This window comes from Mesoplodon densirostris, chromosome 13 (genome assembly GCF_025265405.1).
Source record: "Mesoplodon densirostris isolate mMesDen1 chromosome 13, mMesDen1 primary haplotype, whole genome shotgun sequence".
Taxonomy (NCBI): domain Eukaryota; kingdom Metazoa; phylum Chordata; class Mammalia; order Artiodactyla; family Ziphiidae; genus Mesoplodon; species Mesoplodon densirostris.
In genome coordinates this window covers 52,102,796-52,128,262 of record NC_082673.1, presented here as the reverse complement: position 1 = coordinate 52,128,262, position 25,467 = coordinate 52,102,796, and positions in this window count along the sequence as shown.

The following is a 25,467-nucleotide window of genomic DNA, read 5'->3' as shown; positions in this document are numbered from 1 at the left end:
CTGATGTGGGGTCAGAATTTTCACTCCTGTGGGATACTTCTGTGATATAGTTGTTTTCCAGTTTGTGGGTCACCCATCCAGTGGGTATGGGATTTGAGTTTATCACAATTGTGCCCCTCGTACCGTCTCGCTGTGGCTTCCTCTTTATCTTTGGATATAGGATATCCTGTTTTGGTAGGTTCCAGCATTTTATTGTCAATGGTTGTTCAGCAGTTAGTTGTGATTTTGGTGTTTTCATAAGAAGGGGGCAAGCTCGTGGCCTTCTATTCAGCCATCTTGAGCTAATCTCCCACTCACATTTGACAGAGACACAAAGGCAGACAGAGGAGTGGGATAGCTTTACAGGTGGAAAAAAGGGGGAGGCTTCAGGTATGCCCTGATTAGAGGCTGTTGGCATGGGGAAGCTCCAGAGGGCTAACTAGAAATGGGGCATCCTAGGTGACTGGTTAGGGGATGTATTTGGCTTTCTCTGGTTGGTCCTAAGTTGGAAGCTGTCAGTTATAAATCAAGTCCTGGCAGATTGTTACAGAAGTTATTGTTTAACTTCCTGGATTGTCACTGGAGATAGCAATCTGGCTTCCTCAAGTCTGACTTATACCAGGCTGGCTTCCTGGGTTGCTTATTGCAGATAAAGAGGTTGGTTTTCTGGGCAGGTTACTGTAGGTTGTGGGCCAAAGTTCTTTTTTTTTTTTTTTTGCGGTATGCGGGCCTCTCACTGTTGTGGCCTCCCCCGTTGCGGAGCACAGGCTCCGGACGCGCAGGCTCCGGACGCGCAGGCTCAGCGCCATGGCTCACGGGCCCAGCCGCTCCGCGGCATATGGGATCCTCCCAGACCGGGGCACGAACCCGTATCCCCTGCATCGGCAGGCGGACTCTCAACCACTTGCGCCACCAGGGAGGCCCAAAAGTTCTATTTTTATATGAGGTCATTGTCCATTTGTACAGTCAGTCTCTCAATGAATAAATCAACTGTGGTGCATCAGACAATGGAATATTATTCTGCACTAAAAAGAACGATTCAGCTAATCTGAGATGGCTACCTACTGTATGATCTATGTATATGACATCCCAGAAAAGGAAAATCTATGGAGACAGTAAAAATACCAGTGGCTGCCAGAAGTTGGGGGGTGTTAAGTTAGTTACCCAAGGAGATCATTAGACTGAGGTGGCTCTAAGGGAGAAGGAGGTCTACGTAAGCCAACCAAAATCTAAGCCTGTAAATGCTTCAAGGTTAGGAAATGGAAACCTAAGGACAACCAATCACAAATAGCTCACTAGACTTTAAGCTACAGCTTGTCAAATAATTTTCTTTCTTTGCTTCACAATTTCTCTGTGTAAGTATTTCCCTAGCTCCTGCCTGAGGAGGGGTCCTCACCACTTCCAGTTTGGCGCTGCTCCACTTGAACCGATTTTTGCTCAAATAAACTCTGAAAAATTTTAATATGCCTCAGTTTATCATTTAACATGGGAAAGGGGAGGATGAATAGGTGGAGCACAGAGGATTTTTAGGGCAGTGAAATTATACTGTATGACACTATAATGGTGGATACATGTCATTGCACATTTGTTAAAACATAGAATGTACAACACCAAGAGTGAACCCTAATGTAAACTGTGGACTTTGGGTGATTATGATGTGTCAATGTAGGTTCATGGATTTCAACAAATGTGTTACTCTTGTGCAGGATGCTGATAAGTGGAGAAGGCTGTGCGTGGCAGGGGGGCACGAGGTATATGGGAACTCTATATTTTCTGCTCAATTTTGCTGTGAACCTAAAAGTACTCTAAAAAATATAGTCTACTTCAAAGGAAAAAAATGTTTTAAAACTAGACAGTGGTGATTGTTGCACAACATTGTGAATGTACTAAATGCTACTGAACCGTATACTTCAAAAAATTTGATTTTATATTATGTGACTTCTGCCTCCATTTTAAAAAGTGGGGGCATATAATAAAACCAAAATAAAACCTATAGTGAGCATCCTACGTCTTTCTAAGATGGTTCATTGCTGGGACTCAGACATGTCCAGGCCTGCCTAGAAACTATGAGCTAGGCTGCCTGAGGGACAGAGGTCCGCCTGAGAAAGGATCTGCTCCTACAGGAAGAGAAAAAGGCAAGCTTGATCCAGTAAGGCATGGGGGAGGGTGATTCAAAGAATTAAGTGTTTCTGGCCCTCACCTTTCCCTGATGTAACTGCATGTCCCCTGTATGCTAGGCCACCTGGGTTGCCCTTTCCTTTAGTATCAGGCCCCAGCTCTGTCTTGACAGTAAGATACACTCCCAAATAGTGCTGATAGTTCCAAGGGGTAGTGCTCCTAACGCATCCTGCCAGGGTCCTCTCACCACTTGTACCAAAATTCTGCTCTGGTTTTTTCTCACACTGCCTCTGGCCAATCTACTACCTCTCCGTACCACACTAGCTTCTTCCCAGCATATGTTCTTGTTGCTTGCTGAAGGCTTTTGTAATGATGGAATTGTTACTGGATGGGGAACCCCTTCCAGGGCCTGAGAGAGGGCTCCTGTCTAACACTCGGAAATGAATTGTCCAAGGGGACACCCGTGACAAAGCAAAAGACTTTATTGGGAAGGGGCGCCCGGGCAGAGGGCAGCAGGGTAGGGGAACCCAGGAGAACTGCTGTACCACATGGCTCACAGTCTCGGGTTTTAAGGTAATGGGGTTAGCTCTCTGGGTTGTCCCTGGCCAATCATCTTGCTTGTGCCCATATTTGGTCCTTCCTGGTGGTGCCCACATCTCTCAGACAAGATGGATTCAAGTGTGAGGATTTCTGGGCGGTTGGCCGGACGTATTTACGGGCTGGTGTCTCCTCCCTACTTTTGCCCCTCCCGAATTCTTCCAGTTGGCTGTAGCTTGTCAGTTCCGTGTTCCTTATTGGGACTTCCTGTTGTGAGATAACTCACACAAGCAGTTATTATCCTGCCTGGCCTGGGTGGGTGGTTTCAGTCAATTACATCATTAAACAAGGAACCTCGTTGGGCACCAGGCATCACTTTCCCTAAAGTCCTGGGTCAAATCTACCCAGACCAGTCTCATGGCCTCAACTATTAGCATCAGGACTTCCCTGGTGGTCCAGGGATTAAGATTCTGCCCTTCCAATGCAGGGAGCATGGGTTCAATCCCTGGCCGGGGACCTAACATCCTGCCTGGCACAGACCAAAAAAAAAAACTATTCACATTAGCATCGGGTGCAAATTTGTTTAGACCTGGATGCTCAGGTCCTACCCTAGGTCTCCTGAATGGGAGCTGAGGAACCTACATTTTAAGGAATTCCTCAGGGGACTCATGTTTCCCCGCCATCAGGGGATGCAGGAGCCTCTCTGCGAAGACAGCTGAGCCTCTGATGACACCTGGGCTCCGCCTTCTCCTCTTAGCTCAGTCTCTTCACTGATGATCAGGGAGCCCCACACATCCAAGGGGCTCAAGGATTGTTCTCCAGGTGCATTCCATCCGCAGAACACAAACTCCTTGTGCCAGAATTCCTTTAAGAGACTTTGTTTTGTAGAATGTCTGAACATCTCCTTCAAGGAGATGTTCGTATCCCTAACGGGTTGTCAACATCATTTTTTGCTTTAATTGTGATTTTGTGAAACATGAGATTTGGGACGCGTCTTAACACAGTTTAGTCTGCCCCCACCCCTCGCAGAGCTGGGCTCCAGGTCAGCTTGCCCTTGGGTTGCCTGAATTTTTTCCCATGGGTACGCTCTGTATCTTCTTCGTCCCTCATTTTCCCCCTCCAACTTCTACTCTGCAGTCTGTAACGGTAATAACGCCAAAGACAGACCAAAAGCAGGATTTTACACATTGACTTGAATCTCTTGTTACTCACAGTTTGGAATTGTTACTTAGTTACCAGAAGAGTCTGGCTTGGGCTCCAAGAAAATTAGTTTGACGCTAAAAACTTAGAAATGCCAGATGTGCTCCAATGTTTACACAGGCTTGGCAGATGAAAAGTTCCAGAATTGGAAAATGGTACAAGCATGAAACCCACTCAAAATTCACAGACCTCTGCATTTACGCATTTTCCCCTCTCTTTTTTCTCCTCCGGGTCAATTCATTGCCTATGGGTGGTCCACAAATCTGTGCTCTGACAAACATTCCTTCACCTGCAACAAATGATTTAGCATGGCTTTTCCTAGAGGCAGTCTACATTTCTATGAACTTAAAAAAGCAGTGGTTCCTGCTCTAGACAAGGAAGAAGGGGGAATCTCGATGGAGCCCCCTATTATTTTTTGTTTATAGAAAATCATAGATGAGAAAGCATTGCAATTTGTAAATATGTATGGTATGTCTCCCCTGCTAAACCTGTGTTATTAACACCACAGATCGAAGTCTGATCCAGTCCACCTGGGGTGGGACCCCTGAGGATTTGCATTTTTAACAAGTTCCCAAGTGGTGCTGATGCTGCTCATCTAGGGACCCCACTTTAAGAACCACTGGTCAGAGCAATGATTCTCAGTCTTGGCTGTACATTAGGAGCACCTGGGTGGGGGGGGTTAAAAACCTGAATGTCTGGACCCACCTCAGAAGAGCAGGTGGTTGTGAAAGTCATGTCAGCACTTTCAATCACTCTAGGGCTGTGTTTCCTCAATCTTGGCTGCACATCGATCACCTGGGGAGTTATTTTTTTTAATTAATTTATTTATTTAATTACTTTTGGCTGTGTTGGGTCTTCGTTTCTGTGCGAGGGCTTTCTCTAGTTGCGGCGAGCGGGGGCCACTCTTCATTGCGGTGCGCGGGCCTCTCACTGTCGCGGCCTCTGTTGCTGCGGAGCACAGGCTCCAGACACGCAGGCTCAGTAGTTGTGGCTCACAACTATGGGATCCTCATAGACCAGGACTCGAACCTGTGTCCCCTGCACTGGCAGGCAGATTCTCAACCACTGCGCCACCAGGGAAGCCCACCTGGGGAGTTTTTAAAACCCTAGCGCCCAGGCTTCCGCTAACCTCAGGCCTATTCCCAGGCATTAGTGGTTTTCAAGTCTCCCCAGGTGAGTCACCCATGCATCCTGCAGCGTGCAGAGCTGCCGGAACGCAGGACCCTTATCACTGAACAGATGCCATGGCTCTGGGAGGGGCGCGTGCACTTCAGAGTAAACCCTAACCGCGTCAGGAGCAGTTTCTTTTTTCTGTCTTTTCTCCCATTAAGTGGGTTTTGAATTAGAGGCTCTAAATCCGCTTATGTTAATGCTGGAGGGGTTCAATGGCATTTTAATGGTCACAGAAGCAAAGAGGATCACCACATTCTTTCAAGGTCAGGGAAGCTTCCACTTTGAACGAAAAAATGGGCTTGACTTTGCTATTACCTTCTTTTGGGGTGGGAGCAGAGGCTGACCGTATCACCTCATTGGGAAGGCGACGTTTGAGGGACACTGGGTGAGAGGTGAAGGAGCCTGTTGGTGCGTTTGAACCAGCCCCACCCAATGTGGCTGCAGGCTGTGAGAGAGGAACAGAAGAAATGGAAGTAGGGAGGAGGGTCTGGGGAGGCCTGCCTGGTGCTCAGGACAGCTGGGGCATGGGGGGTCCAAGGTGCCTCAGGGCAAGTCAGGAGGGGACTAAATGGGCACTCAGGGAGGCTTGGAAAACACCATTTGGCTTAAGCCTGGTGCTGAATGTGACTTTTTTTGATGAGGGACCCAAAGAACACACTTTCCCTTCAAAGAAGGTGGTTTAGACTAAGCCACTTTATGGAGTTCTTAATCACATACGGGCCCTTAAACCAGAAAGGACACCAAAGATCACCCAGTGTACTTCTATCCAAACTATGTTTTGCTGAGCTCTGGGGATTCCCAATGGTTCTCTGAGGGGCCCAGAGATGGGAGGGGAGGCGAGAACCGTGGTAGAGCCAAGTAGTGGCCTGGTGGGGGGACCCTACCCCTCACCCATAGGTATAAGATCTAGTTAGTATTGCACATGCTGTGCAGCATCGAGACAATAAAAGACAACGCAGGGCACCTGCTCACTCCCGCCAGCCACCCTCCTAAGCACCTTCCATGTGTGAACTCTTTCAGTCCTCACCAACTCTGTGAAGTAGCTCTGGCCCCCTCTTAATAGTGAGCAAAGGAGCCCAGCGGGGCCAGAGAAGTTGTCCAAGGTCACAGTCGTAAGTGGCTGAGCTGAGACTCACATTGGGCAGCCTGGCTGCAGAGCCCAGGCTCCAGCACTGGGCTGTCCCCCTCCGGCTCACTGCCGTGGGCACTCTTGAGTCTGCTTGGCCACACGAGGGAGGCTCAAGCCTTCCCCAACACAAGGAACACCCAGTGTTCCTCCCAAGCCACTCCAAGGTGGCAAGATCCCTCCTCTTTATCTCCAAGAAGGCACCTCTGTCTTTGCTGCTACAGATGAGTGGAGGGTGTACGTCTGCTTCCACGTGGTGGGGGGGGCACCAGCTCCCTCAGAGCCTGCCTATGTCCTTCCCCAGGGCAGCCTGCCTCACAGGCCTCCTCCAGGCCAAGCCGGCGGAACCACTGTGGACGGGTGCTTCACGGAGGGCTGGGCAGGTCTCAGGGTGGACAGAGGCAAGGCAAAGGCTGCCCTCTCTCCAGCTCAGCTGTTGTCCTCTCCTTTTCCCGAGAAGGTCCTTCCAAACTCCGTCCCTCTGCAAAGAGAGGGCCTCTTGGGGTGTCACCTCCTTCCCTCCCTCACTTTCTCCCCAGAAGAGGAACCCCTGTTCACATCCTTCAAGTTCTTACTCTGGCGCTCGCTGCCCCACTTTATTTGCAGAAGTAAATGAGGAGACCAAGGTTCTGGCTGTGGACTCTGGTAACTTGCCCTGAGGCTGCTTTGGGCCCTTTGAGGTTTTTCTCTGAGCTTTTTTGCAGGTGGAGGCTTGAGAGGGCACTGAGCCCACTCAGGTGAACTGGGACCCTTACAGATCAGCCTCCTGATCTGAAAAGAGCCATCTGGGGGAGGGGTGAGGAGGGGAGGGGTGAGGAGAATAACCTTGCCAAGGAGAGGGCTAATTACTAGTTTCTGTGGGAAACCATGCAGCTTTGGATCAAAGGAGGCTATTGCTCCCTCAGCAGACCCCACACCTTGTGGAACCTTGTGGAACAGGCTTTGTCCTCTAAGCTTGGCTGTGGGCCTTGCCACTGGGGTACCACTGTGATCATGCTCAGAAGTGTTTGCCTTCCCGGCCCGACCTGAGGCTGTGTGCCTTGTACGTGAAGCCACTCTCACTGTAAATGGCTCTTCATTCCAGGAGGAATGGTGCAGGATTCTACACTTAAACTTGTAAAACTATATTCCAAGGCTCACTTGATTTAGGTGGGAGTTGCACATGCTCTTCACACCAACATAACTTTGTTGGATCCATGTAACTTTTGGTTTCAAAACAGGAGCCTATGGGGCTTCCCTGGTGGCGCAGTGGTTGAGAGTCCGCCTGCCGATGCAGGGGACACGGGTTCATGCCCCGGTCCGGGAAGATCCCACATCCCACGGAGCGGCTGGGCCCGTGAGACGTGGCCACTAAGCCTGCACGTCCGGAGCCTGTGCTCCTCAACGGGAGAGGCCACAGCAGTGAGAGGCCTGCGTACCGCAAAAAAAAAAAAAAAAAAAAAAAAAGGAGCCTATGCGTGGGGAAAAACATATCTGAACCGTGATATTGAGTCTTTGTTCCTCATTTTAAATTTAAGAAAACTCATTCCAAGGAGATAAGACACCTCTGACATGGTTATCGAGCTCACCTTTTATGAAAGAAAACTAAGCCTCACATTAGGAAACAGTTTATGCAGAGAAAGAAGTGGCTGCGAACCTTTCTAGAATAATGAGAGAAGTGCTGATTACAGACTTATTCCTTGTCCTCTTTGAGGGCCTCGCTCTGACAGGCTCTCTCTCCTTTCTTTTGGGATAGCTTAGATAGAAAGTGTGGCATTTCAAGCCTATATATAAAGCCAGACCCTTCAGGTTTCAATCATTCTCCCTGCTAGGCTGTTTTGAGGCCTGTGCTTATATTCCAGATGGCAAAATCTGATTCTCTGGAATGTAGCTGCTGTTCCCTTTTAGACTCTGGGGCAGTTTGTTTAAGATAAGGAGATGAGAAATAGACTGGATTTAGAGTTGCAGGCTATACCTGTACGGGCACCATGATGTCATCCCTGGGGAGGGGCGCCAGGGGCGGGGAAGGGACTCCCCCCATCACGGCCTCTGGTCACTGCCATTTAAAAGAGAAATTGCCCTTAACTTGGTTTCCTTCTTCCGCTAGCGATGTCCCTATATGGTTAATCCTTACCCCAGGAGCTGTGGGATTCGAGAGTGAAGTGGAGTGAGAGGCAAAAGAATTGTGCTTAAGAACTCAAACTGTTGCAGGAAAAAAATGGGGCACAAGAGGATGGTCACGTTCCAGGTTTCAGGGGAGTCCCTGGGATGGGCCGCCAAGTGAGGGTCCTTGGCTTCGCGTAGGAAGGAATTCAAGAGAGAAGCTGAAGTAGAGTGAAAGTGTTACTGAGCCCAAGCTCGCTCTGCTCACCGCACGACAGGCCAATAAATTGGGAGATGAAGTGGTGAGGCAAGGAATGTTGATTTTATTCAGAAAGCTGGCAGACCGAGAAGATGGCGGACTAGGGTCCCCCAGAAACCATCTTATCAGGGTCTGGATGCCAGTTTTTTTTTTTTTTTTTTTTTTTTTGCGGTACGCGGGCCTCTCACTGTTGTGGCCTCTCCCGTTGCGGAGCACAGGCTCCGGACGCGCAGGCTCAGCAGCCATGGCTCACGGGCCCAGCCGCTCCACGGCATGTGGGATCTTCCCAGACCGGGGCACGAACCCGTGTCCCGTGCATCGGCAGGCGGACTCTCAACCACTGCGTCACCAGGGAAGCCCTGGATGCCAGTTTCTTTTATAGAACAGAGAGGGAGAGGAGGTGAGGAAATAAAGGAAAAAAGGCCATTTATCTTGCAAAATAGGAGGGGATGTGTTGATTTCTTCTTTTCTGCAGCCATTCACAGTGGGGCAGGGTCAGAATGTCTCTCTGTGAGCCGAACAAAGGCACTTTAGTTTAACATTCAGGCAGAGGGGCAGGGTTCCCTGAGGCAGGCCGTTATGTGTATGATTATAATAACAAAAGCAACGGAAAAGCAAAGGGTAAAGTCAAAGAAACAGACTCTAGGTCTATCCACCTCATTACAAATAGCTCAGTTTCATTTCTTTTTATGGCTGAGTAATATTCCATTGTATATATGTGCCACATCTTCTTTACCCATTCATCCGATGATGGACACTTAGGTTGTTTCCATCTCCGGGCTATTGTGAATAGAGCTGCAATGAACATTTTGGTACATGTCTCTTTTTGAATTATGGTTTTCTCAGGGTATATGCCTAGTAGTGGGATTGCTAGAGTCTGTCATACATAGTGAAGTAAGTCAGAAAGAGAAAGACAAATACCGTATGCTAACACATATATATGGAATTTAAGAAAAAAAATGTCATGAAGAACCTAGGGGTAATACGGGAATAAAGACACAGACCTACTGAGAATGGACTTGAGGATATGGGGAGGGGGAAGGGTAAGCTGTGACAAAGCAAAAGAGAGGCATGGACATATATACACTACCAAACGTAAGGTAGATAGATAGTGGGAAGCAGCCGCATAGCACAGGGAGATCAGCTCGGTGCTTTGTGACCGCCTGGAGGGGTGGGATAGGGAGGGTGGGAGGGAGGGAGACGCAAGAGGGAAGGGATGTGGGAACAGATGTATATGTATGACTGATTCACTTTGTTATAAAGAAGAAACTAATAAAAAAAAAAGTCAAAGAAACAGATCCAAGGTGGAGTCTGATTTAGCTCTTCCCCCTTACAAAAGCAAATTTATTCAGGGAGATACACACTCCATAAACAGAGTGGGGGCCGTCTCAGAAAGCAAGAGGCTCCAGGGTATGGGGTTGTTAGTTTTTATGGGATGGGTAATTTCATGGGCTAATGAGTGGGAGGATTATTCTTGCTAAATTGGGGAAGGGGTAGGGATTTCCAGTAACTGGGTCACCACCCACTTTTTGGCCTTTTATGGTCACCTCAGAACTGTCCTGGCGCCTGTGGGTGTGTCATTTAGCGTATGCTAATGTATTACAATGAGCGCGTAATGAGGCTCAAGGTCCACTGGAAGTTTAATCTTCCACCATCTTAGGCCTAATCCATTCTAACCAGTTTACGTCATGTCCTTAATGGCTGTGTCATTCTTTTAAAGGTTGTGCCCTGCCCCCTTCCCTCCTGTCTCAAAACTGTGAGTCAACAACCAACTCTAATCCTTACTGACCGGTGATCTTAGGTCTCCATTTTCTGATCCTTAAATGGGGTGAGACTAACACACCTTTGTATCATCATTATAACAAGATAATGCAATATTTCTGGAAAGAGCTGTCTTTCGTCCGTTTCACCTTCCTGTTCCACTGTGTCTACTCAACCCTCTGGTTTTCTGTTACCAAACACTCCGTATGCTGCCTTTGCCTTTGTCTAGATCACTGATGATCTGCATGTGGCATAATGCAGTGGACACTTGTTTGTGACCATCTTCCCTGTCCCATCTACCAAGCTCAACACAGCTACTCCTCCCTCCCCACCTGGCATCCACAACACGCCTCCCACCTTCCTCTTCTTCCTCGGCCCCTCCTTCTCAGCTGCCTTTAACAGCTTCTCCTCCTCCACCCCTCCACCCCTCAGTGCTGGGCCATTCTTTCCCTCCCCCAAGGTGATTCCGTCTAGTCTCCAAGCTTTAAGTTGGAAGCCAATGACACCCAAATCAGTATCACCAGCCTTGACCTCTTCCAGGAATTCCACACTTAGGTATCCAACTTCCTCTAGGACATCACCACCTAGATGCATAGTGGTCATTCCATACTTATTATGGCCAAAACAAGACCCTTAATTCGTACTCCCTCACCCCTCCCAGGAAAAGGCCTGCATCCCAGGCTTGCCTTTAGGAGCTATCTTTGATTATTTTTTCTTTGCAGCCCTCTTCCCCTCCCCATGGCCCCCTTCCCCACCACCATAGTCTAATCCATAGCCTGTTCTGTCAACTGCATCTCAAATCCTACCTCAGTCCACTCCCCTCTTTCGATGTCCACTCCTACCACCCTAACCCCATCCCTTGTATCTTATTTTGGACTTCTATCATCATCTCCCTGTTTTTTTTCTTGCCCCCTGTAACCATTCTTCCTACCCTGGCAGGATCATGCCCTCACCTACCTTTGCAGCCTTGCCTAGTCTAGCCTCTCCCTCGTCCATTGCACTGTGGCCATATTGACCCTGTTACGATTTCTCATACTTACCAAATTCATCCTCACTTTAGATCATTTGTTCTAGAGATTTCCTCTGTCTGGAATGCTCTTTGTTCTGACAGGGCAAACAGCACCCCCCCCCCAAAAAGAGCACTCACTATTTGAAAGCAAAGGGCACATACATTTTCAAATAATTTGCCACTTTAGATAATCTACACTATGACTACATTTTTTCATCTGGGATGATTGGGAGCTGTCGAGAGAGAAACACACTCAGAAAAACACCTTTCTTGTGAATAAGGTAATGTGATCCCAAACGGAGGAATTCTATGAGGTTATATGTCCATGACTCAGAGTGACTCACACTCCACTCTGAGTTTGGTACAAATACCTTCCTGATGCCAGTGGGAGATTTCCGTGGGTAATTTAATCAATTGGACCTGTTGCTGTGTTACTGTTACATCACTTCTTGCTAAGATGTATTCCCCCCCCCAAAAGTCTTAGTGCTGTCTCCTAAACTCTTAAATTGGCAATGAGCAATACCTCTAGAACAGACGCTGTAAGGGTAAAACATGAGGGTCACAAAGGTTGAATCCAATTCTCTTCTCTAAAATGAGACACAGAGGAAATGACACAAAGGAACATTTTCCTGGGTTTGACAGGCTCAGTTGTTCTGCTAAAAGGGCCTCAATGCACACTCCGTCCTCCCAGAGGGTGAAGCCAGGTGGGCTGCAAATGCTTGGTCACCATTAGACATCTTTGCTGTTTGTCAGTTGGCTTTTGAAGCTCCCATTCCTTGGGCCTTAGAGGACATGGTTGCACTTCAGGTTGCACTGCTGGCACCTGGGAGGACACCCATCATGTTGGGCATTTTCAGATATCTGCACGTCTGCCCTGGGAAATAAGAGATGGTGGCAAAGGTCATTTCTCCACTCCCCACAGGCTGTGTGACCAGCACATTTCCTAGCCCAGGGGCAGGGCAGAGACTGACAAAGAATACAGAACACTTTGATAGAGGGTGTGTGATCTTCTGATCAGCCAAGACATTCTGAAAACCCTCATTCCCCCAATATTTGAGCCATGCCTTATTTGCCACCTTATATTAACTTTGACCTACTTTGCTGACCAAGGTGTCAGAGGCAAAATCCATGCTCCAAGGCAGTAGGTTCTGAGAATAAGCTCAAGAACTAAAACAGTCACAGAAATGATTTTAATGTGAGCAAAACACTAGGCTCATGCTATAGTTGACAAAAGTTTGGATTTGGAATTTGCAATGTTGACCCACCACTTATTTCTCCAGCCAAAAAACGGGTTTGTTCCGGATCAGCAGAGAAATGAAAAAATAAAAAAAAAAAAGAGAAAAGAAAAGCAACATGGAGCTCGCAACTATGGTGAGCCGCGTGCAAGTCCTTTCAAAGCAAGGGTAGGAGAGCACTTTTATAGAGGGGAAAAAGAAATTGGGAGGGCTAGAGTAAACCAAGTGTCCATGGCTTTTCATTGGCTGAGTCGTTGCCAGGAAAGAGGAGGCTTGCTTCTTCCTGTCGGGCTCTGCTGTGGTCGCAGGACAGGACAGCTCTCTCTTCTGGTCTCCCAACTCTATAAACTAAGGTTTCTGTTTATTAATTTTTCACAGCAACTACTATGTGAAACCTTCAGATGTGTATTTTTACCTTTTACTCTTTTTGAAGAACAGAAGCAACAGGGAAAAACAGATAAGAGTAAAAAGTGACTAATTCCCATAAGATTTTTAATCTCAGCACCACAGAATGAATAATTACCTGTTACCCAATAACAAGCTTGAGTAGGGCAAAGGGGCACAGACAGGAGTCTGTTCAAGTCCACAACTCATTTGCAGCTGACTATAGGTTTGGCATAGACTAAACACATTCTATTCCTTCTCTTATCTAAACTCTAATGTTCAAACTAGCCCACTCAGATAGGTGTTATTACCCCATTCAATGGATGCAAAAACAGGCACAGAAAGTGAGGTAACTTTCTCTAGATCTCAAAACTAGCCTATGGCAGGGGTCTGCCTGACCCCCAGTTCTCTGATCTCTGCACTACCACCCCTGCTTCCTTCTCCAAGTTTACTTCCCTGGCTTTCTCCTCTGGACATCCGTCCATACATTTCAAGCATCTCCAGGATTAGAAAAATCAAAGAAAAGGGCAAAACCATCATCAGAGAGTTCATTCTCTTCTGGTTACGGTCCTATCATTCTCCTTTCTTTTAATTAATTAACTTATTAATTCGTTATGAGACAGATTCTAATATGTAGAAACATTTTGTTCTGACTTCGTGCTTTGGATCATTTTTGTTGTGTTTTCAATAGGAAATGATTCTCAAATTAATTCAAGCAACAGGATCATCTGAAGGAACTTAAAAAAAAATACACATCCAGGGCCCCATTTCAGACCTGAATTAGAACTCCCCTGGCCACAACACATGTCTCTGTTTTGGTGGTGGTGGTGGGAGGGGGGTTGTGTGTGTGTGTGTTTGTGTGTTTGTGCCTGTTTGTTGATAACACAAGATCTACCTTCTTAGCAGATTTCAAGTATACAATACCAATAGCTTACCATAGTCACGTCGTTGTACATTAGATCTCCAGAACTTATTCATCTGATAACTGAAACTTGGTTCCCCTTGACCATCTCCCCATTTCTCCCTCCCCCAGGCCCTGCTCTTCTATTTCCATGAGTTTGACATTTTTAGATTCCACATATAAGTGAGATCATGCAGCATTTGTATTTCTGCATCTGGCTTATTTTAATTAGCATAATGTTCTCTCAGTTCATCTATGCTGTTACAAATGATAGAATTTTCCTTCTTCTTCATTTTATTTTTTTGGTCATGCCTCGTGGCTTATAGGATCTTAGTTTCCCAACCAGGGATCGAACCCGTGTCCCCTGCTGTGGAAGTGCGGAATCCTAGCCAATGAACAGCCAGGGAATTCCCAGAATTTCCCTTCTTTTTTTAAGGCTGAATAATATTCCATCGTATATATATACGCACCATACTTTCTTTATCTGTTCACTGTTTGATGGATGTTTAGGTTGTTTTTGTATCTTGGCTATTGTAAACAATGCTGCAATGAACACAAGAGAACAGATATCTCTTCGAGATCCCGGTTTCACTTCCTTTGGATATTTACCCAGAATTGGGATGGTTGTATCATAAGGCAGTTCTGTTTTTAGTTTTTTGAGGAACCTCCGTATTGTTTTCCATAATTCTCCTTTAAAACCAAGCATCTTCAAAATACAGAACAGTGTGTAAAATATACCACAACTGTGTTTAAAGGGGGGATTTTTTTTTTACCTGTTTGTGCACAAGATATATATGGAAAGATACCCAAGAAACTGGTAATGTTGGTTCCCATGGGGAGAAGTGGATGGTCAGCTGCTGTCTCTCATGGAGCAGAGCCACCCAGCTGAGCCCAGTCAAGGTCAACCAACCCTCAGCAGGTTCACAGATGTATGAACAATAATAAATAATTATTGTTTAGAAGTACTAGAAATAAGTAAATCTTGAGAGTGCTGTGTATCTCACCATTTTACTGTAATAATTCCCTGCTTATCTATTTACTCAAGTAAGCTACAGTGGTAAGAGTCAGGCTCTGGAGCCAGACTGCTTGGGTTTGAATCCCAGCTCTGGTGCTGTCCAGCTGAGTACTGTGCGCTGGTCACCTAACTGCTCTGTGCCTGAGCCTTCTCATCTGTAAAGTGGGAATTACAATAGAGCCAACCTCAAAGGGCTCAGTGTTTTATAATATACATCTAAAAGTGCGTAACTATTAACATAAAAAGTGTTTATACATATACAGCCAAAAATCATGTGGTTAAATGCCAGCTGGTATTGTGCTGTATTTGGGGTACACCACTATTACATAAAATTAAGAAAAGGAAGGAAATGTGCTCAGTACAAGTCTGTCCCGAGACCTTAGGAGGAGGGCAGTGTTACGTTCATGCAACTGATCAGTGGCTCCAGAAGGACTAGCCTCGCCCAAGGCTGGCAACAGCAGAGATGTTCATGTTATCTCCATGAGCCCACAGGTCTTCCCCATTTGTGTAGCACCTGCCCATTCCAGGAAACTGTAAGATATTACAAAATCAGTCAAAATGTCTCTGCCAGAAGTTTAGGCTGAAAATTCCCCTTGGGATAAGATAGATTGTGAGGAATCAGTTTGTTTTCTTAACTATTAATTCTGCTTTTACTCCAAACTCCATCAAATCTAAAAAGCCTTTGGTAAACCTTTTAAGGCTTTACTAATATCATAATGATGAGAGAGAGTTATCAGGCTTCCAAAAATCTAAGCATGAAGTAGTAAAAGGGAAATCTGGACTCTCAGTCACAGGGGAAGAATATTTTGTGGCTTCTAAATTTAAGCATTTTAAAGGTACTGAAGGTATCAAATGTTACACCTCTACGAGCCAGACAGAATTTAACAATTTTTTCACCTTCATAAATGTGTGTGTAAGGTAAGAAATATATCTTTAAGAACTATTGATAATATTTTTTGAGAAATTTTTAGATATATTTGAAAAACGTCCAAAGCAAAGAAAAGCAGAGACATTTGGATAAAAAGAAAGATAAGAGCATCCTTGAGAACTGAAAAAGGTGACAGTATGCCTCCCACCGCTCTCTTCTAGTTTCCCACAGCTCTGGTGAGTTCTATAGTGGAATATTAGGTCTGAGCTAAACCAGAGGCTGAAGGCCAAGGTCTGTACTTCCTAGTTCTGTCTCTGCTGTCTACCTCCTGCAGAACTCTGTGCATTACCTCATAGGAAAATAGAAGTAAAGGCTTAAATGAGCTAGTTACAAAGCAGTTTTAAATAATAAAAATAATTATGATGAAGAGATAATACTCATATATATCTACACACATGAAGAGTTATAAACATGCAATCTTTGTGCTAAAAGAGACTTCAGTCCAGTCTCTTGTTTAACAGAGGAGGAAACCAAAGCACAGAAAGGTCAAGTGACTTGCCCAAGGTCACACAGTAAATTAGTGCTGTTGGAGATTAGAACATAGGTCTCCTGATGCCATTCCAGGATGCTTTGCCCTCTAGTACCTGGATTGCAATGTACGTGGCACAGCTAGGTCAATGTCAAGTCTGAAAATGGAAAATAAATAGATATGGTTGAAGAATAATTATTTGTATAAATTCTTCTTATGAAAAGTAGGGACAGATCTTTTTTTTTTTCTCTCCTTGATAAGGGTAGAAGGGCAAGGAAATTAGTATAGATTTTAAAGGTTAAATGATAGTAAAAATAGGGGCTTCCCTGGTGGCGCAGTGGTTGAGAGTCCGCCTGCCAATGCAGGGGACACGAGTTCGTGCCCCGGTCCAGGAAGATCCCACATGCCGCAGAGCGGCTAGGCCCGTGAGCCATGGCCACTGAGCCTGCACGTCCGGAGCCTGTGTTCCACAGCAGGAGAGGCCACAGCAGTGAGAGGCCCGTGTACCGCAAAAAAAAAAAAAAAAAAAAAAAAAGATAGTAAAAATAATAATATTAAATAGTATGTAATTTAGTAATAATAATAGTAGTTAATAAAACACACTAAATATCATGGTGCCAGGCCCTGTGCTTATTACCTCACTTTTTCCTTGTGACATCCCTATGAGATTGAAACTATTCTTATCTCTATTTCAGCAAAGAGAAAACAGTTTTATGAAAATTTTCCAGTGAAATGGCTTACACTGGTGGGTGGTTGGATGAGCTCAATTTTATAGCCTCACTTTAACGGACACTAACAGGTGGGAGGCCATTCCAAGAACAGAAGCCAGGGATTTAAAACCTGTCATGGCAGAGGGAGCTGAAGGACCCCTTTTTGAATGTTCCTGCTAAGTTAAATGCATTTATGCACTCATTTAATCCTCTCAGCAACCCTAAGACCTAGTTACTAAGGTTTTATTGGCTCCATTTTATAGATGTAGAAACTAAGCAAAGGGAGATCAAGTACAGTGATGGAAGTGGAGACGATTCGATCCTATTTCTGTTTACCTTTTTTTTTTTTTTTTTTTTTTTTTTGCGGTGTGCGGGCCTCTCACCGTTGTGGCCTCTCCCGTTGCGGAGCACAGGCTCCGGACACGCAGGCTCAGCGGCCATGGCTCACGGGCCCAGCCGCTCCGTGGCATGCGGGATCTTCCCGGACCGGGGCACGAACCCGCGTCCCCTGCATCGGCAGATGGACTCTCAACCACTGCGCCACCAGGGAAGCCCTCTGTTTACTTTTGATTTCATGCTTCTGACCACCATGCTCTGCTTCCTCCTGAGCATCAATTCTTTCATCCTTAAAGCAGAGTTTATAACACCAATCATAAGATTTGAGAGAGGATTACACCACACAATGCCAAGTAAATGAAGGAGCGATAACTATTAGCTGCTATGGGAACACTATTTTTGTGGAGATGAGATGGGAAAGGAAGCTTTGTTTGGAACCATAGAACTTAGAACTTGGAGTTTTCCTAGGAATGTTGGCTAATTTTTTTTCTAAATTCTTAATGCTAAAATTTTCCATACTTCCTTGCAGTTTTCCTTCTGCATACATTACTGAAATACACATGAAACCCCAAGATGCAAATTCAGCTTTCTTATGAAAACCATTACCAGTTAAAACACTTTATCAGACTGATGAAGAGGAGAATTAAAATCAAAATATCAAGCTGCTCCCAAAGGGCTGTTCCTGTCGACCTTGGGGCTCTGAAAGAAAATAATTAAAGCAGGGCCTGTGCAAGGTTCCCACAGAGACTTATGAACAGAAACTTAAATACCTCAGCCATCCTGCCTCTGTTTAATCACTCCGTTGTCAGTGACCTCCACAGTGGAAAATCTGAGAGGGGAGTGTTTTGAGTGCTCACAGTAGCAGAGACACCAAGGCAAGAAAGTGAGAAGCCTCACTCTTGCAGAGGCACTTGGACACCTGTGCACACATCAGAAGTAACAGCTCTTGAATTGAATTAAAAGGTCAAGCTGTGAGGGGCCGAGATCTGACCGGCCACAAATATTTTAATACGTTGTCTGTCCCTATTAGCGTTTCTTGTCTCAATCTTGACCACAGATTCTTCCCCCACTAACATATACACTCAGACACATGCTTAACTTTCCAAAACAGAACAGTTTGCCAAAAGAGAACTCCAGGACATTTCTTGTTTAAAAAAGTATTCATTTCTTAGAATTGCTACTAATCAAAGCCAATGGTGACTTAATGTCCTAAAACTGCCACAGTGAGATGTTTCTGAATTCAGTCTACAGGGCATTCACAACGTGGAAAACAGAAAGCCTTCAACTCCAACCCAGATTGTCACAGTACAGGTAGTTTGTTTCCATTCAGAGAACTGACCTGAAGCTTCGTAGTATCAAATCCTTTCTATTTTTCCCCCCGTTTTTCTATTTTTCAAAATTTGTTCCAGATAACACTTACATGATAACCAGTATAAATAACCAGTCACCCAGCTGAAGGACTTCCCACAAGGGAATGTGAAAATAAGGGTACAGGGACACTGCTTGCTTGCTTTTCTGAAATGATTTCATAGATGTACCTAAATCCAGCTTTTGTGCTCAAAGACAGACACATGCACAGCGCTCACCCACAGCCAAATTCACCAACCCAGCCAAGTAAGCTCACAGTAAGGCTGAGAGCCTTACTGTGAAGAAAAGGGAGACAAGGGAAGCACTTAGGTCAGCTCCCTCAGATATACCCAGAAGCCAACTTCTTCAGCTTTGGCCAAGTGGATGTACAGTCAGCTCTCTCTATCCACAGATGCCGGACCCATAGATCCAGAGGGCTTACTGTACTATACCATTTTGTATAAGGGACTTGAGCATGGCGGGGCCCTGGAACCAATCCTCCATGAATACTGGGGATGACTGTAGTTATGTGGTTATCTTAAATCCTTCACAGATGTTTAGTGTAAAGCGGTTATCAATTTCCTCTGGAAACCAACTGCCAGATAGAGTCTCTGGGACTCAAACTGGTGCACTGGTAAAAGAAGCCCTCATGATAATGGATGGGCAGCAATTCCACTCCTAGCTACACTCGACCACAGGGACTCAAACACACACTCGTACACAAATGATCATAGCAGCATTAATCACAATAGCCAAAAAGTGGAAATAACTCAAATGTCCATCAGATGACGACTAGACAATCAAAATGTGCCAGACACAAAATGTCACACATATTGTATGATTCCACTTATATGAAATATCCAGAATATGGTAAGTCCATAGAGACAGGAAACAGATAAATGATAGCCAGGGCCTGGGAAGGGGGCGGGGTAATGGGAACTAACTGCTTAATGGGTATAAAATTTCCTTTTAGGGTGATGAAAATTATTTGGAACTAAGTAGAAGTGATCGTTGCACAACATGTGAATGTACTAAATGCCACTGTACACTTTAAAATAGTTAATTTTGTGTTACGTGAATTTTAGCTCATTTTTTTAAAAAAAAGGCCAGGGAATGAGATACAGATCCCACCAGAGAGGAAGAAACTTTGCTGTTACTACTTGTCCTCTGTCCCCAGCCCAGAGCCTCTCTGCCCCCATCAATGATGTCAGTAGTTGGTATGGGTATGCAGCACTGTTACCGAACCAGGTTTGTTTTAACCTACACAGAGCAAGCAAAAACGCAGCAAAGAGAGGGTTTATTTGCAAGGTGGCGAAGTCAGGAGACAGGAGAACAAGTCTTAGATCTGCCTCCGCAAAGGCAAGGGGCTTGGGTATTTATGGGATGAAGAATACAGAAGCAGGGGGAGCATAGGGAAAGGTAATTGGAAAAAGGTACAGTAATCGTCATTCTGCGTGGGTGTAACTAAGCTACAGACCTCTGCACGTTCAAAAATGGAGGCACTTAACACCATCTGAGGGTGGAGTTTTCGGTCCTCTGACATCAAAAGGTCACCCGGTGGACACTTGTGTATGCCCAGTTGGAGGGTTGGTGGTCCTAACCAGTCTTAACTAGCTCTGCCTGAACTAGGCACAGCTAATTCCAAGTTCCTGGAAAACAATTCAGGCAAACATTTATTGTATAGGCTATGCTCCACTTGGAGAACACGCAAGTCTTAAAAAAAACCTTGATTAGCGAAGGCAGGTGAAATGGATTTGACTAATGATTACCCTTGGTTTCAACTGCATTGGAAGTTGAGAAATCTCCTTGCTACTGCTAGTCCAGCCCATCAGCGTGCTTCCAGTCAGCTGCCAACCCAGCCTCGTGCTCGCCTTTCACATCTGAAGATGGCTTCTGCCCTTGGTTGCTCTTCTCAGGGAGGGTTTGCCACTACCCGTTAGACCATAACTGGTGAGGTCTTGGAATGCTGCCTTTACATGAGGACCACGTGCTCATCCTCACTTTGCCCTGGAACTTCAGGGGACCAGGGATTTAAAGGACATGGGAGGATTTTAATGTGTCCTTCTTGTTGCTAGAGGTGTCTGACCTACATACAGGTGGTTTTCCTTGAACCAAGAAAGCACTGTCAGATTCGAGGATATGAAAATTAGATTGTTGTCTTAGCCTGGGTCACCCAGAAAGCAGAGCCTGAGACAAATGCACATGTGCAGGTCAGTTATCATTTGGGAACTGATCCCAGGGAGGAGTGGAGAAGGGCGGAGTGGAACTAGGAACCAGGGAAGAGGGAAAGCCAATGAAAGCATGCATTATCAAGTTGGCCCCTGCAACAGGTGACTACTGCTTGATGTTGCCTGAACTTTCTGAGGAGCCTCCTGCAGTGTGTCATCTCAGAACTACCAGCCCCAATTACAATAGGGGGAAATATTTGTGCATGGATACCTGTCCCCCTTTGATTAAGGGTGGCTCCATCATGCTCGCATTTCTGAACTGCACACTCATGAGTGTCCTGCAGGTTCCTGTAGGATCTCACACGCTGGCATCAGAGAAACCCAGGCAGGAAAGGACAAGTGTGTTTGCAGTATTAGTCTGCTTAGAGCCCTGTCTGGAAGCTGCTTGAGTAGTGGCAGCTGGAGCAAGGTGTGGGGCTCACGGGATCTGCACTGGCACAAGGTATAAGTGCTGCAGAGGTATTGGGAGAGCATTAGACTTAAGGAAACAAATATCTGGAATGCCCTCCACAGCATCTGTGAATGGCTGGCGTACTCTGGCATGTGTTTCTGCAGTTCTTCATACCCACCCACCGGGCAGCCATCACCAGATAAGCTCTGCCTGAAACCTCCCTTCAAGCCTCAGGTATTGACTGAGCACCTCTATGACAGGCAGTGTGCTAGGAGCTGGGCATGCAGCAGTGAGTAAGACCACAGCATCCTTGCTCTTAAGAAGCTTATATTCTAGTGGACAGAGACAGACAATATAAACTACAAAATATCAGAGAAGTGCAGGAAACTGAAAATAGGGTGGTGCAATTGGGCTTGAATGGCCAGCTTACTTTGTTACTTTGAAAGGTTAGACAGGTGGGTAGTTTGGCTTCTGGTTCCTGTTTCCAATAGCTCTGTGACTCAGTCACATTTTTAATAAAATCCATTTCAATCGCTTAGTCAGACACAGTTGCACAATTTTAAGGTCTAACATTTTAAAACAATTTCATGATTCATAAGATCTTATGACACATAACTAATACAACAGTGTCTTCTTAGGCAAAATGTGAGAGTCATTCTTAATTTATTGTTCTCCCTTGTATACCACACACACATACACTCACACGTGTCACGTCAACTGTACTTCCTGACACTTCTCACACCCATTCTCCCTTTACATCCTCTCCATCCCCATGGCATGTGTGGTCCAGGCCTTCACAACCTCTCATCCAGGCTCTGTGGCAGCTTCCTGATGACTGTCCAAGTTTTGCTTTGCTCTGCAGCCCCATTACCTGGTATCTAGAAGAATCTTCCTCTTTTTAACTTTTTTCCTTTTTTTAGCTTTTACCCATTGGTCCTGGTTATGCCCTCTGGAGTTCAGTGAATAATTACACGCATTTAACCACACAACTGCCCTCCCAATGAATGAATAGAGGGACACAACACTCCCCACTTGTCTTCTCTCCAGCCTGCATCTCCCCTGTCCCTGACCTTTCTCATTGCATCATCACTTCCTGACCCTTCTTCCTCCTGGTGACCCATATCTGAACGTACTTTCATTTATTGTTGTTTTTAAAATGTACTAAAGTGTGGTCTGAACAAAGCACAGTGGTTCTATTTCTTCTTTTGAACTAATTCTCTTTTTAAAAATATATATTATAGAGTGCATCCCTGAGTTTTGACAAATAAATACGCCTGTGTAGCCACCAGTCCGGTCAAGGTAGAGAACGTTCCCATCACTCAAGAAAGTTTTCTCTTGTGCTTTTTTAGCCCACACCTACCAACAGTAGCAGCCACTATTCTGATTTCTCCCCCTGTAGATTAGTTTTGCTTATACCAGAATTTCATGTAAATAGAATCACAAAGAATGTACTCTTCTGTGACTGGCTTCTTTCAGTCAACATAATGTAATTGAGATTCATCCATGTTGTTGCATGTGTTGATAGTTTCTTCCTTCCTATTGTTGAGTAGTATTGCATTGAATGGATATGCCACAGTCTGTTTATCCATTCTCCTGTTGATGGTCATCTGGGTTGTTTTCAATGTGGGGCTATAATGAATATAGTCTCTATACACAAGCTGTTTTGTTGACATTTATTTTTATTTATCTTTTTTTTTTTTTTTTTTTTTGCGGTACGCGGGCCTCTCACTGTTGTGGCCTCTCCCGCTGCGGAGCACAGGCTCTGGACGTGCAGGCTCAGCGGCCATGGCTCACAGGCCCAGCCGCTCCGCGGCATGTGGGATCTTCCCGGACCGGGGCACGAACCCGTGTCCCCTGCATCAGCAGGCGGACTCTCAACCACTGAGCCACCAGGGAAGCCCTTATTTATCTTTTTTTTAATCTTGGGTTTTTATTTACCTAGGAGTGGAATTTCTGGATCATAATGTAGGTAAATATTTAAATTTATAAGAAATTGACAAATTTTTTAAATGGTTATGCCAGCAATGTATGAGAGTTACAGTTCCTTGCCCTGCATTCTTGCCAACATTAGAATAAGAAGTCTTTAATTTTCTTTTTTTTTCATTTTAGTCATTCTCATGGATGTGAAGTGGTCATTGCAGTTTTAATTTGAATTCATTCAGTGAAGTTGATCATCTTTCATATACTTATTAGCCTTTCACATATCTTCTCTTATGAAGTGCCTGGTCAAGTCTTTTGCCCATATTTATTGGGTTGTCTTTTTATTACTCAATTATAGGAATTCTTGATAGTATCTGGATATAGGTCCTTTATCAGACATATGTATTGTGAACATTTCTCTCAGTGTGGGGCTTATCTTTCCATTTTCTTTTTGTGGTATGGAGGCCTCTCACTGTTGTGGACTCTCCCGTTGTGGAGCACAGGCTCCGGACACGCAGGCTCAGCGGCCATGGCTCACGGGCCCAGCCACTCCGCGGCATGTGGGATCCTCCCGGACCGGGACACGAACCCGTGTCCCCTGCATCGGCAGGCAGACTCTCAACCACTGCGCCACCAGGGAAGCCCTTTCCATTTTCTTAATGGTATCTTTGGATGAAAAGAAATGACTAATTTTTATAAAGTCCGATATAACTTCTTTTCTTTTATACTTAGTGCTTGTTTGTCCTGTCTAAGAAATCTTTGCCTAACACATAGTAGCAAACATATTCTCTTAGGTTTTCTTCTAGAAGCTTTATATTTTCAGCTTTTTTGTTCAGAGCTATCCATAATCCATGTTGAATTAACTTTTGTGTATGATGGAAAATAAGGGTTAAAGTTTGTTTTTTCCATACATTTATCCAATTATTCAAGCACCATTTGTCTTAAAGACTTTTCCCCCCATTGAATTACCTTGCTTGTTAACAATTTTCTATTCCACACTGAAGGAAAAACTTCTCTAAGTCCATGTCTCTCTATCACCAGTTTAAAATGTTTCATAATTTGTGGTTCATCTTATATACCTTTACCCTTTACTGAATGAACACTCTCTGTCAGGCTGACTCTAAGAGCTGAGTACAGAGAACCCAGGAGAATCCTGGAGGAATTTCCATCTGTTGGTGGAAGCTGACATAGATGCAAACGGCTCCCATTTCATGTGATTAGAGAGAAATTGTAAAGGGGTTTGTGGGAATATAAAAGAAGGCACGTGGCAGGGAGGCAGCACATCATATCAGCTTTGGGTTTAAGCAGATCTAGCTTAAAATCCTGGCTCCAACACACCCTACTGGCTAAGGCAGACATGAACAAGCCACTCAAACTTTTGGAGGCTCTGTTTCCTCACAGTTGTTAAGTATTACATGACCCAAAGTATAGAATACTAACTACATTTGCCTAGTACTCAGAGAGATCAATAAATTGTTGCTATTTGCATCCCACTGGACTCAAGGAAGGCATCCTAGAGAAGGTGATGCCTCTGCTGAACCTTGAAGAACGTTGAAAGTTGGCAGATGAAGAAACGAAGGAAGAGCATTTCAGGCTGAAGGTCTGGGAAGAACAGAGATACAGAGGCATGGATCAGCAGGGTATAAATGGGAATATTGCTAAAGCTTAAAGTGTGAAGATGGAGGGCCAAGGGGACAAGGAGGGGCCAGGTCATAGAGAGCTTTAAATGCCATGCTAAGGAGCTCAGGCAGCATTCTTCAGTCAATGCGATCCATCTAGTGGTATCTAGGGGAGGTGTCAGCCGCCTCCTGGGTCCCCCAAGCTCTAAGAAGGCTCTCGAAAGCTGCATTCAGCAATAACCCCCCCTGTAGGTTTAAACGTGAAGCTCACCCTGAGAGATGCTGCCTTCACAAGTCCACCTGGCACGATGCACTTCATGGCAAAGTCCTGGACACCCTGTCAGGTAGGATGAGAGCCACGGGCTTCCCAGGATTCCCTGATGACGCCTAACACCCACTCCGTAATCCTATCCAACAGCCTGGGTACCCTAAGAGCAATGCCTGACCTTGCCCTCTAGTGCCATGGTTGTACTTGTTGGCTCTTACCTGTCACAGATGGAGAGTCTACCCCCTTCTCATCTGTCCTCTTATGGACAGAGATTCTAGCAGGTATGGACAAATTGCCTTGACCTATGATACCTTCCAGCTACTTGTTTGCTTTAAGCTACAATTTTTAAGCATTTGTTACATATCAAATCTATTGCTAAATGCTTGCCATGCAGTAACACCATTACTCTAAGCTTCCCAGCAACTCCACAAATAGATTTTGTTGTTTCAACTCACAGATGAGGAAAATGAGG